The sequence below is a fragment of the Trematomus bernacchii genome, unplaced genomic scaffold (genome assembly GCF_902827165.1).
Source record: "Trematomus bernacchii unplaced genomic scaffold, fTreBer1.1, whole genome shotgun sequence".
Taxonomy (NCBI): domain Eukaryota; kingdom Metazoa; phylum Chordata; class Actinopteri; order Perciformes; family Nototheniidae; genus Trematomus; species Trematomus bernacchii.
The window spans coordinates 58,564-73,516 of record NW_022987582.1 but is presented as its reverse complement, the minus strand read 5'-3'; positions in this window follow the sequence as shown (position 1 = coordinate 73,516).

Genomic DNA, 14,953 nt, shown 5'->3' with positions numbered 1-14,953 from the left:
CTAAAACACCTTTAGTGAAAATAAGCAAAGCAAAAGTCTGGGTCCGGTGTCTTTATAAAGTCACAAAATATGACCTAAAATCACGTTGTTTACTACGAATATTTTAGACTTTAAAAGTATATTTGGCTTCTTTGTATGTCAGTGATTTTGTCGAGTCCCCAAATCAAGATATCTCCACCACGAGACAAGCTAGAAGGAATTTTGGGGATTTGATGACACAATCACAGAATCCAGGAGTATATTTTTAATTTGCAATTATAATCATATAGCCTAATTTCTACTTTAAAGGGCCCATGTCATGCTTTTCTGGTTATTACCCGTCCCCTTGTGTGTTATGAAGGTTTTTATGCAAGAAAACGGTCTGCAGAGTCAAAAACCCTCAAAGTACACCCTGTAGCGAGTAAAACTCTAACACAGTCTATGCTGCCCCAAAACGCCTCGTTGGAGATTTCTCATTTTCCATTGTTTACTTCCTGGGTACTCTGACGTGTGAATACCCAGAGGCCACACCCTCTGCCAGCATTTCACGAAACAAAGCTTCCCAAACCTTTCAGGATTCATGCCGGATATGTACAGCGTAGGGCACTGAAGAACGATGCTGTTCCTACTTTGTTTGGACCAGCGGGAGATTTGGGTACACAACCTGTAAGTATTCATTGATGTTTGTGTATTTATGATGTTTAAAACAAACAAGGTATCTACCACGACTGTTTAAATGGGTAAACGTTTTTCGGGCTGCTAAGTTGGGATCGCGGAGAAATGCTCTCCGCAGACCCATTCTCACAGCGTTATAAACCTTTTTCTTACTCAATATCAAGCCACACTTATTGTTTTTACTTCGGCTGTGAGTGTTTGTGTGTGCTCAGGATGAGTTTCGCTTGTTCTCGCCGACCCGGAAGCCTGTCCGCTCCTCACAGCAACGAGCCTCGCAACTTCCCGACCAATCAGAGCACACTGGGCTCACAGGGAGGGGGGGGCAGGAGCTCCAACAAACCGTTTAGGACAGAGAGTGAATACCTGGTGAATACACATACTATACAGAGATGCTATGAGAAACCAATGTGAGTTTGGAAAATTGCACAGTATAAATCTATTTTAGTATACCTCAACAATGGAATTATGATCAGTAGAAATGGCCATGACATGGGCTCTTTAAGGCATAGGGTGAAATACTTGTTACAGTAGTGCAGAGTAGAAGATGGAATTAACACTGTTGGGAATAACTTTCATTTAGTATTGCGTGGTTGTGTGCAAATACCAAACAACTGTAGAAATCAAATATTTATTATTGTTCCGTATTCTTCGGCCCCCGTACACACACCCACATATTTATTCCATCCCCAACGAGCCAAATGAATTCCACATTTCTCCCCTCCTGAGCTGTCACGGCTCCACACACAGCTGAGGCTCTCCTTATAAATGAGACTCAGCAGGACTCTCGCTGACAGCTCCGTCTGAAACAACCGGCTGAAAATGGAGATTCAGTCGACCGGCCAGTCAGTTAGTCAGTGTGAAGCCTCATCGGCCCCGGGGCCTCCGTGTGGTGCGGTGGTGAACCACAGCTGTGTGGGTGCTGTCTTGTGTTGAGTGGCATTGTTGTGAAGATATGCTGCAGGTCGGAGCAAATGAAGGCAGGGTTTATTTAGTAGCTTCAAATGAAATGTTCTGCTGTCTGGTGGTGGTGGAGGAAGTATTATATTATTATATTACCCTTTTGTCTCATGAAGGGATACAACCATAAATGAAGTACTCCATTACAGTACATGTCACGGTCTTTCATTATGGTTTCTTACTTAATTCAAATGAAATAAACATTTACAGTAGAATCCACTTAAAAATACATGAGAATTATAGTAACTAGCACGCCAGACAAATATAGTAAGTACATGTAAAAAAGCACAGTACAGAAGTAAAACGTCTTTCAAAGTACAAATGACCATGTGAAATACCTCTAAACTAACTTACTTAAAGCAGAATTAATCTATTGTTGGCCACAAGAGGGCAGAATAACTACACATCAATATATTAGAAACAGAGCCCAGCAGACAGCATTATCTGTCATGTGTTTTTCTTTATAGCCACTTATATCAACCAGCCTTTTTTTTTTATATATATATACTTTTTTTTTATGTTAACCAACGTTTTGCTAACATTGTCTGTCCGCTGTTTGGTAATGCTTATTATCAACGCGTGGTTGCTAACAACAGTTGAGAGTTTTTTCCACAGCAGGGGATATTGTAAACGCCCAAACATCCCAGCTTCTACCTGGAAATGTGGACATACTCATATTCCTAAAAAGATAACCTGTCTGATGATGCTGAGTGAGTGAGTTAGTGAGTTTGAGTTGAGTTACTTGAAAAACTAAAGTGAAACTTGATTTATTTGATTGCAGGATCTGATTATTATATTTTTGACACTTTAAAATACTACTATCCAACTAAAATGCTGTACAAATCAGATTTATTATTTAATAAATTAAATTTTTTCAAGTAAAAAACATAAATAATTCAAAATAAATTTAAAAATAAATACATTTTCAAATGTTTTTTTCCCTTTATTTTTCAATATCGCGATAAATATCGTACCGTGGACTTGTTATCGCGATATTATCGTACCGTGAGTTTTTGGTACATCCCTAGTTATTTCACTTGAGGTAACTGAGATTTACTGGATTTGATGATTGCAGTCTGTATTTAATCATGATGATTCAGTAAATATATAACTCCCTATACCATAATGTCTGAGTCATCAGATAATCCACGTCCTGAACTGATTGATCCCAGCTCTGCTTAACCTTTAACATAAATCAGAGTCACAAAAACAAACAAGACTTTTTATTGCTTCATTGCAACTTGAATAACACTTTGGGCAGGGCTATCATACTGTGGTCATAGGGCACAATATCATGAGTGACACACTGCCTGCAAGGACAGGAAGTACAGTACACACCCTTCATGCTGTTATCAAGGCAATAATGTGTGCCTTCATGAAATTATCACCACTTCTTGCACACTCTTTATATCTGTACTAGCCAGATTGCATGCTGAAACTGCCCACTGTGTACACTGTGTCAGATACTCCACACACAAGCCTGAGCTGTCTGGCCTTTGAGTAACAGGATGTTAAACAGACTGTTGAAATCCATTGTTGCATCACACTCTATAATGAATCAAAGACCTACTTTAAACTAGAGTGTTACACAACAGAGCACAATGTGACAGACACGTTACTCTGCTTAAATGTCAAGTTCATTATGACTTGCTAGCTTAACACATAGCTATGACCAGTTTGATAACAAATAACCATTTGAGATAATTGATAAGCAATAGGAGTTCATACAATCACGCTCACTTGATTCAATATTTACACAGAAACAATGCTTTTACGTATTCTGACATACTTGAGATAATTTGCTCGTATTACTCATTGTAACAGACATCAGATAGGAATGTTTTGACTTCTTGTTTTAGGAGTCAGTCACACATTAACTTTCACAGCTCTGATCTCTGATCCATATTACATGCTGCGGGCAACATAGATTCATTATTTTAATTCGGTTGTCAGGTATTAAGCACACTTTGAAATAGTAAAAGACAATCAATAAAATATTAACAGGTTTTGATTTCACCATATGTGCTAGAGTGTGTGACTTTTCTGTCATAGTAAGCGGTCAATTTGGCCTTTATCATACCCTTGTACATCACTTTAGAAAAGTTGCTCTGATGTTATAAACAGCCATCCAACCACATATGTATATGCCAGTATGTTTTAAACAAATTTGGGATATGTATTTTGAATACAAACTTGTTTTTGTAGGAGCCAAGCTCAAACTACTAAAAAACACCCTTGCCAGAATGTATGCATTAACACAGCCACAATGAATGAAACTATAAAGGAATGAAGCCAATAATGTCCCTCGTTAGGCACATGGTTAAATAAGACCTATAGCGTACATTTGACACGAAGATTAATAATCTGCTGTTTAATCATGCAGTCATCTTTGAATAGTATACAACATTGTGCGTCAACATGGATAGTTACATGACAACAGCCCTGTATAACTACTCTGCAGGCGTTACATTCCCTATATTCTGCCTGAGGCGCCGTTTACACGAGGAGAAAACTGCTTGTATCTGCATAGTTTCGCGTGCGTATAGCCCTATTATTTACACGAGGCCGATAGAAACTGACCCCACAAACGATAACGGGTCCCAAGGTGGATAGATTTGCAAACAAAACGCTCTGGGGGGTCAACCGAGTCCGTGTAATCACCTCTATACGAATATTTCCTGAAAAAATAACGATAGCCCCACCTTTCCCCACCTCTCCTGCTCACTGCTGTAGCATGGCTGTGTTAATTAAACGCACAAGGGGTTCTTGAATGAAATAATATTATAAAAGGCAAACCAGAATTGTTAACGCCCAATATACTCCTTAAACTAAATAAACAGAGTCAGATTTCATGCATTGATCCATTATATTGACAAAGGAGGATCTCACCCGGTGTTTGTAGAGAATATAGGCTTGTTTGAGACGAGCTGCGGCTCGCCTCGAAAGTAGACGAGAATAGCCGATCGCAGCCGGGGGAGGTCTCAAAAAACTCGCCTGAAGTCGGACAGCTCGGAGTCGGCTTCTTCTTCTTCTTCTTCTTCTTCTTCTCTCGGTTTTTTGGCTGATTTCAAACAACTTTAAGGTGCATACCGCCACCTCCGGAGTCGGCTTGACTCGGTTTGCATTTATAAATGCACACGGCATCTATTGCACGTCTGTCCATCCTGGGAGAGGGATCCCTCCTCTGTTGCTCTCCCTGAGGTTTCTCCCATTTCCCCTTTAAACTGTGGGTTTTTCTCTGGAAGTTTTTCCTTGTATGATGTGAAACGTAAGGACAGAGGGTGTCGTATTGTCATACTGATATTCTGTACAAACTGTGAAGTCCACTGAGACAAATGTAACATTTGTGATATTGGGCTATATAAATAAACATTGATTGATTGATTGATAAAGAATGGACAAATGTGTTTAATCGTTAATGTCAGATATGTACTAAGTAAATACATTTGTTCCTGCTCAAGATTAGATTCAACTTTATTGATATTGCACAGATTACAGGTACTGAGACAACGAAATGCAGTTTAGCTTCTAACCAGGAGTGCAAAAAGCAGTAAAGTGAAAAGTAATGTACACAATCTACAGAATAAAATATAGAATGAATTGAATGATGAAAAAACAGTGAGGGGTATGAATACACTATATACACAGTAGCCTAGCCTAGTATGAACAGTGTGTTGTATGAATATGCTAAGATATATAAAGTATGACAACGGTAAGCAGTGCAAGTATAGTATAAAATATATAGATATTAATGTCATGATGATAAACATTGTGGAACAATGATGAAAAATGTGAATGGAAGTGGCGACGTAAAACTGACACAAAACAACAACACACTTTTGCCGAGCCAATGGAGAGTTTCATCTCCAGCACGGGGTAAAACCCACCAATGAGCGCTCAGCTCGAGATACCAGCGAGTCGTTTCCCATCAAGCATTTCGCTTCCGCAGCCCGGGGAGAGAAACTGCGCCGCCTCGCCGCGCCTCGCTCTCAAGTCTGCGGGCGTCTTTGTCCCGCGAGATTTCAACGTCTCATGTAGGCGAGCCTCCAGAGCAAGTCGGACAAAATGACTAACCATCATGCAACGCACGAGCAAGACGTTGATCGCAATTGCGCAGGTCTGCGCAGGTCTCGCTTGTCTCAAACAAGCCTAATCTCTCTGAGCGAGTCCTCTCCACGGAGACATGCTCCTCCTCCTGTCAGTAGCTACTGCTACTGACCATGCTACAGATATTAGTGCAAAAATATACAGCTCCTCTACCACAACCATCAGCAACAAGTGGACATGGAGAATTACATGAACTACATGTTGCTAAATCCACGGCGGGGCGTAAACAGAAGGGTAGCCATGGCAACATTGCTGCGGGGCTGCTGCGGAGTCTTCTTCACTGCTTTTGGTGTATTTTGTGGCGGAAGTTACAGCGCCACTTACAGTCCCGGCATATGTACTACAGCGTTTCCAGCGGTCTCGTTTGAACAGACACGTTAAATGAAACGAATGCATGTGAACGGAAGACTTTTTTGAATACGCATACTGTGCATAAACGCAAACGTTCCCGTGTGAGCGATACTGAGTCACTGCAGCATCCAGTCTGCCTTCAGCCCAACATGAGAGGACAAAAAGTGGAGCTACATGTATGCATGTTGATAGTTTGTTTAATGGATTTCATCTAAAGGGACAGAAACGAGGGGATATCGCTTGCTGAATTCAAGTTGCTATAGCGATAACCTTGAGTATACCAACAGTCGAGATAAAAAGCTGCCCCGTATTTGTTTGGAGCATGTGGTCAGTTATTACGAGATACACATTTAATGCTAACATAACAATACTTAATGATGGATATTTAAAAAATAAACCCGACTAATGTAATTTATTACAGTACTTTTCACCTCTGCATACAAAGTCTAACACTAGAAGACTTCCTGCTTTTGTAATTATTGTGAACTCATCCATTCAGCAGCACTGAGATCCAAACCTTGTCCACATTACCGGTGCCAAAGAAGTGGATTACATGTAAGAGAGTTTAGTAATAGGATGAATTGGTCCAAATTAGGCCCAACAATTATCTACAATTATGGCAGAGGGAGGACACGATGGCACATCAGAGCTGATTATTTGTGTTTGGAGGCAGCCGGGTGCTGTGGGTTAATGGGTGCTCCATCATCGCAGGAGAACAGGAGGGAATGACTCATCTGGAGGTGAAAGTGTGTCTGTGTGAGGTTTCTCCTTTGAGTTTATGCCAGAATAGGCTTTATAAATGGAGGATGTCCCAAAAGCACATAACATGAGACAGTATGGAGCATTAAAGTGAAGAAAGAATGTGAAAAACATTTATTCTGCAATATGTTTGAAAATGGAAACTGTAGAGAGACAAAGGGGGAGACATGAGCAAAGGAAGGAAAGAGGGATTCAAACAGGTTTAGGAAAGGAAGAAAAGAAAGAAAATAAACAAGTGAATTTAGGAAGGAAGGAGGGAAGTAGGAAGGAAGAAGTGTAAACATTCAAGATAAAACGAAGAAAGTGGACGTGTAGCGAACATTAATGATGAAAGAAAGAAGCCCCATTCAGCTACTGAACCACTCACTGATAGAAGATGAAATTAAGATTTAAAACACTGATGTCTTTTAAAACACTGAAATTGTGAAATATTTTCCTTCAACTTTCTTGCCAAAGAAGTTTATTGAATAGAGTTGAAACTCAGAAAGAGGAGCTGGTTGGAAGCAGCTGTGAGTTTGGACGTGGGTCCATGTTGCAGCTCTGTTTGAGTCAGGCGATGAAATATCAGCAGACCTCAGCGTCTCTTCTCTGCGTCCATTCTGGCTGCTTCTCTCTGCTTCTCTCTGCTTCTCTCTGCTTCTCTCTTCTTCTCTCTGCTTCTCTCTGCTTCTCTCTGCTTCTCTCTGCTTCTCTCTTCTTCTCTCTGCTTCTCTCTGCTTCTCTCTGCTCCACAACTCCTCCGGCGCCGTTCAATCACAGCCCACCTCCAGCAGGCGAGACAGGACGTCCATACATTACAGCTCACACCCACACAAACACTGTGGACTGCTGTTCCGGTCTGCAAAATAAATGAACTGCAACATTTCCATATGAATACATGTTTGATTAGCTTTGCTCTATTACTGTTGATCGGTTTAGTTTTATTCCAAAAGTTGAGCGAACCAGGCTCAATGCAAAGAATGAAATTAGAAGATGTTGAGTAATAAAAAATTGTGTGCTTAGTGTAAAAGCAAGATACTTGATATGTGAGTCATACCAAGTGTACTTTATTTTCTGTTGAAACTTTACCAGAGCTGCAGTGTCACAGGATCTGCCTCAGTTGGGTTATTTTGTTGCCATTTCTTCCCTGCAGCCACATTCCCACCTTCTCCACTGCACTGCAGAAATGTATCCCCCCCCCTGCTTCTCACCTTCTCCATCTCTCTCATTAGACTCACAGTATACCAGTACAGTTCCACACATACTTTGCCACATTGTAAATGTAGTGTTACACATGGCCTTTCCAGCCTTCTACCTGTCCCTTGTCACCTGTTGCCAGCCTCTAAGCCTGTTCCTGACCATAAATCTAGTTATTTTTTTCTTAATCCTACCTGCATGCCATGTGTGTGTTTGTCTGCATTTCAATCCTCTTCCTTGTGTCAATATAAGTTTGGTGACTGCCTGTGTACATCAGCTGGTTGGTAAACTTGCAGGAATGTGTGATAAAAGCTGCCTATTGAGGAGTCTCTAGACATGAAAATATGACATGTTACATTTAGTGTGATGTATAATAAAATAAAATGTATTTTCAAAAACAAAGTGCTTAACATGGCAGAAGAATCAGACCCTAAATAATACAAAAAATAAACAAGAATAAACCACTATAGCAATAAAACAGACATTTTACAAATAAAATATGTGAAATAATAAACAATATGCATTTGACTTAATAAAAAAGTATTGAGAAGTAATTTAAAAAGATGTCTCAGATGTTGTTTAAGCTTTTCAATGAATCCAGTCTCAAGCATTCATTTAAGAACTTGAAGTGAAGGCAGACAATAAAAGTCATATCAGTTTTTGAAACAAAAAAACCTCAACATGAGACAAGGCTGGGTGAAAATGTGAATGCCAAAACAAATTGAACTGAATTGCTGTGAATATAGACTCAAACTCTGCTGCCTTTTTCACTACACACACACACACACACACACACACACACACACACACACACACACACACACACACACATTCACAGACTAAGTACACCGTAGAGACAAATCCCCAGTTGATCGTTCCCATGAATCTGACTCAGGACTCCCCCCCCCACCCACCAGGCCCGAGCCTCAGCTCCCTCTGGGCCACGGTGAAGCATTGTAACTATTTTCTCCACAACGATAACCTCAAACACAACAACAGCAAGTTAGTCATCACGACCTGCCATAACATCTTGATTTGTGATAGTGTGGGAGCTGCAATGCATGCACGCACGCACGCACGCACGCACACAAACACACACAAACACACACACACACACACACACACACACACACACACACACACACACACACACACACACACACACACACACACACACACACACACACACACACACACACACACACACACACACACACACACACACACACACACACACACACACACACACACACACACAGAGATTTCAGCAGCAACCTTTGAGGGATCAACTCATCAGTTGTGAATGAAAAAAGACTCAGGGTTCTGGAAGCTCCCTCCGTCTTTCCCCCAAAAATGATTTATGAGGCCGAATCATTCACAGCGCTCACTTCCTGTCAGTGAAATCTCCAGACGTCCTCCTCTGTTTTATACTGTCACGTCCCATCTAGATGGCTGGCTGTGGAATTTAGTGCACGGCTGGATTACTCTTGTCTGCACATGTGTTTCGCTGCGGGAAGTTCTGATCCCGTTTGACCGTCCTCGTTCAGTTTTAACACCTATTTTTTCTTTTTTATGCTTAGCCTGACTTTGTGTTTTCTTTATATTTCTTAATCATGTCTTTGGCAGACAGTAAGGCATTCGTACTGACAGAAATACAGCGTCCTGTAAGACTCTCAGGCTCCTAAACTGTTTTGAAAAACGTTGGCTTTGAATTTTGGCCTAATCGGTATGTTTGACGACTTCCTGTTTCATTTAACAGCCTTCTGCTGAGACACTTGAAAATGCTGAAACACTTGTAGAAGAGTAGACAGTAGAGAGACAGAAAGTGGTCAGTAATATTTTAGTGACTTCAGCATTCATCCCGACTGAAAGATCCACTTTTACCCTTCTATTGCAAATTAAACTTCGGCCTCCAAGTAGCGACATGCTTGGATGATATTTATTGATATGCAACAGCCCCTTAGCGCCTAATTGGCTGTTTTGGAACTGACCCGACCTGCGATGGCTCCCTCAGCTGCCAGCACTCCTCCCAAAATGGCTGCCCCGACCACAAGCTTTCGGTTGGCCCAGCACTTTTCGTAGAGCTCGGCTGTAAATTTTATTTTTCCCTTCTCTCTCCTTCTCCTCTAACGTCTTCATTACCCAAGTCGTTTTGTCAGCACACCATTGAGCGTAACAGAATACCATACTGACCAACATTTAGGTCATTTCCTCCCCTTAAGAACAGATATTGCTCTGCCGCAAAGGTAGCCATGTTGCCAGATTGGAGGCCTGGGTTGCCAGATTGGGGACCCGGCTAATCTAATTAGAGAGTGAGGGAAAGAGGCCCGAGGGGCCTTCAGCAGTGGGACTCTAGCGGAGCCAGGACTGGTTCCCCCTTTTGAAAACTATGCACCGCAAAATACAATGTGGTAATGTCTGCGGGTCTAATTCTTCCGGAGGGGAGAGAGCCGGACTCTGTCCTGCAGACAGCCACATCCCTCGCTTCAGAGGGAGAGAAAAAGAGGGAAGAGGGGGAAAAAAAAGAAAGAAGGAGCAGAAGAAAGCGAGTCCGAGGATGATTTATGTCCTGCTGTGCAGACGCAGAAATAAATCCAGCGACCTAGCTCAGAGAGGGAAGCAGGCCATAAAGCACAGGATCAATTCAGAACTGGTTCCCTTTTTTGAAAAACCCCAAATGAGCTAAAGTCTCCTCCTATGTCAAAGCCAATCGCTTTGTTTTATGTCATCAAGGCCTTTTATGATAGTGTTTCCATTCTTAAGCGGGAGGTGTGGCCGACTGTCTGCCGATGACATACGAGCTTCAGTCTTCGGAGTGAACCCGGGGTCTCGGAGCTGATAATGAGGGTCTTGGTGGTGACCGTGGTGAAGGCTTTGTGGGAGGCCTCTTTTAAAAAGCAGTGCTAATTTGAGCCGTAGAAGTTATTGGGGTTATTGCTCCTCGCTTTACCTCCAGCTTTCAATGGTGCGTAGGACCTACATGGTGTCTTAGATGTCACACACATTTTCATGCACACGCACACACACATACGTGCACCTCCAGGTGGCCGAGAGCCGTGCATATATTTCACACCCACTCTGCTACGATCAATTTCACCTCCGTGCATGCGTCCAGTTAAGTGTGCAACTTTTACAAGGGAGAGAGGGATCAGTTTCAAACTCCCCCACAAATCCCAGCTTCTTCCCTTCTCTATTAAATGGACCTGATGTTGACCAGTAAAGTGATCGCTATGCTTATGTGCGACCTATGGAATCTGCTTTGGGGACACACAGGGGAAATATTTATTTGTTATATGTTATCCGAGTGACTAAAGTATGAAGTAAACTAGTACTTTTTAAAACAATAGTTAGACAATGTTTGACATAGAGAAAAAACATTTAAAAAATGCTTTTGCAGGAGGTTCTTCTGAAGATTAGCAGCAACAAAAGCAAAAATCGAATTTCTGACAGTATTATGAATACAGTCTCCCTTTAAAGGTCACAATAAACACTGATCATTAAAAAAAATATATAAGTAAATTACTCTTAGTGATTTTGATTGGAAGGTTGCATTAAAGTGGACCTATTATGCAATATTGGACAAATATATTGTAGGGCCATACCTATACAAAACATGTCTGTGAAGTTTTTTGCTTAAAATACCAAACAGATCACCCATTGTAGCCATGCCTCATACTGCTCATACCCCTCTTTTGCAGCCCTGTTAGAGAAACGCGGATTTTGGGTCCTTAGCTTGAAAACAAAAAAAAGAGGAGGCGGAGCTAATGCCTGATCAGAATTCTACCGGAGATAAAGTTAAATTCTGCTGTGATAAAACGCCATCCTGTTCTAAACCACATCAAGGATTATTTCTGAAACAGTATGGAGCTCAAATACTTTTTCTCTTGCTGGATTATCAAAAGGTGAGTTCCTTTTTTTATTTCCTGCTTTTTAAACACATGTGCTCTACAGTACAGGTTAGCTCTGAGTGTTAGCGAGGCTTGCTAATGTAAACAAAGACGAGATTACGTCCAAAATACGTCAGGCATTGTTTCTGATAGAAACTTTCTGTGGGTCCGCCGCCGATTTGACGTCATATTGGCAGCAAATCTGTATCCGCTAGTTGTACCCCCATTTTTAAAAGATTTGGGTACGGAGGAAAAGAGAAAGGGTTTTATTTTCTGACGCTGCGTGAGTTCCCTGACACACCGGGGACACATATTTATGTATAAAAGACATCACAAAGTGCATTTTGTATGATAGGTCCCCTTTAATTAAGCTTACATTTACAATAATCATTATGTATTGCAAATCTGAATTACTGCCTCGCGGTTGCATGGGTGATATTACTGCACTATATCTTTACACAGCATATTCTGCTATATTGGTGCTCTAAATGAGGTGGATAGAAACCTGTCAGATAAAAACATGTTCATCATGTATGACTAGTTGTATATATTTTCCAAATCTCAATTTCATTTGAATTTGTATTGTGAAGAATCACATAACCCTAGGAAAGTAGAAAAGGGAAAATAAATCAGGGAAGGGCCATTGGCTTGCCAAAAATGTGTTTCCCCTAAAGCATGCTTCCTCTTCTTCTTGCTGTTTTCAACACCATGGGAAATAAAATAAAAAAAACGTTTTTGAAACTTTTCACAAACATAGATCAAAGTGACTCCTACTGTAGATTATTCACAACATGCTGTTTCTGATCTTTTTTATTATTAACCACACATCAGATGATTCCGTCAGAAAGTTGTCAGTGTACAATGTTTTTGATATTAATGTACTTGTCATTAACTCTCATTATAATTTAATTGAGGGCCCAAGAGAAATCATGATTTTCATCATGATACAAACACCCGTTCTTCCTCTCTCCTCTTTCTCACATGTTGTAAATCCCGCACAATTCTTCCATCTCCTCTCCGTCTCTTTGACGAAGACTAATTGTGTTTTGTTGTGATTAAAGCCACCAGATGCTCTGAAAGAAACTGGCCAAAACCCTGTAAACTCACGGCTCTTTTTCTATCGCTGCTCTTTCTTGTGGAGAACAGCAGGAATGTCGGCCATCTTCCCATCCACACGCCACAACCAGCTTGTTTTTTAAAGAGTGTGTTTACAGTGAAACGTTCTGCTGATGTGGGATAGATTTATTACTTATTTACTCTCCGGCTTGGCCCGGGCCTTTTGTTGGTCCGTTTTCTGATCACTTTCGATGCCTCGTGCCAGACCACGAAGTGATGGCGGCATGTAAACACACCCAACACGAGCTGGATCCCAGGAATGTGTGTGTTAGTGGGTGTGAGAACGAGGCAAGGAAATTGTGTATACATACCCACGCCTGAGTGTGTGTGTAGATACTGTGTATGTTTGTATTTTGTGTGTGTTAAGCCTTTACGTATGTGTGTGTTAAATTACAAATGTTTGCTTATTTTTCTACAGGTGTGCACATATTTGTGTTTTTGCATTATGGAGGTAGATTTGTCCAGTAGTGATACTCAAATACTCAAGTACTTTTCTTATGTACAATTTTAAGGTACTTCAACTTAAGTTAAATGTCATGTTACTTTACAGCTTTACTGTTTATGTGTTAAGCCTCAGTATTAAGATTTTCCATAAAACAATATCACTTTCTGAAAGGGACCATTATGCCCAACGAAAACTTTACCTAGCCTAAGTTAAAAATGGAAATCCATTTTGCTGTCAACTCTTTCCTCCTTTAACTGTTTGTGTGTGTGTTTGTGTGTGTTTTCCCCCTCTCTTAGAGTTGTGTAATTAGTTGATTGTAATCAGCGTCTTATAAAGGATTAATCAGCTGGAAGATAAACACGACCCGGTTGAGTAACAATCCATTAAGAAGGAAAATGGAGCTGTGTGATCACAGCACATGGTTACAGCATTTACACTTACATCTGCACTTTTTAAAAATACCTCGGATGTTGTGATTAGAGATCCTTCTATTTTAAATCACAAGGAGTACAAAAAAACATGTGTGTAAATTATAAATTCAGAATGAAAATCATTGTGCATTACGCCCCCGTATAGGATAGGAAAACCAATCACGCAGAAAGTCTTTTTATATTCATATCAGGACCTTACGGCATCCTATAAAATGATGTTTCCATACACGGTTACATTTTGAACTGAGTTCTTGCTCTCTGAAATATTGACTGACTGTCCTGGTATTGGCTCACTGTCATGGCTTACTGGACACTTAAGTAGATCCGAGCCATTGATGTTATTACAAGTCTAAGTTATTGCTGTTAAAGAAGGATGATTCATTTTTGTACCCATACCAAGATTGTTGTGGATCGGTTAAGACAAGAAAAAGGATTTGTTTCAGTTTGTGAACCTTGGGCTGTCAGCACTGAAGCTTGTGCTAGTGGAAGGACTAGAAAGCAGTCCAAAAATCCTCTTTTGAAATGTTTATTCTCTCTTGTAAAACTACAGAGCATATAAGATGAAAAATGCATGCTGAAAAGCAACAACACATCATGCTAACATGTGGTGTACAGCAGAGCCTCGCAGTGAAAGGAGAGATTCATCTTCCTTAGTTACCAAGATGTTCACAATACATTTCATTTTGATATATAGGACTGTAAAAATATTGCATATATCATTTTTTTACTTTTAAAGAATGAATTGAAATAATTTGTCTAGTTCATACTTCTAACCAATTTCTAAAAACACGTTTCCAATAAACCAGAATTACATCTGAGGCCACGTGTAACGTGTAGTTTGTAACTCTCTTCCATTATTCAGTATTTAGTGTTTATAAATAGTTTTGGGCAACTTACCCAGAAAGTTTCTATTTATTAATGAACAATAAAAAATAAACAGCTGCAGCTGTTGTTTGTACACTTGGCAAATAGTTGTAATTGAAATGAGAGTTTATTTATTAAGAGCTTATTTATTCAGATCAGCACATTGTTTACCAAGCCAAGATCACAATAACACAAGTTTGTGTTAA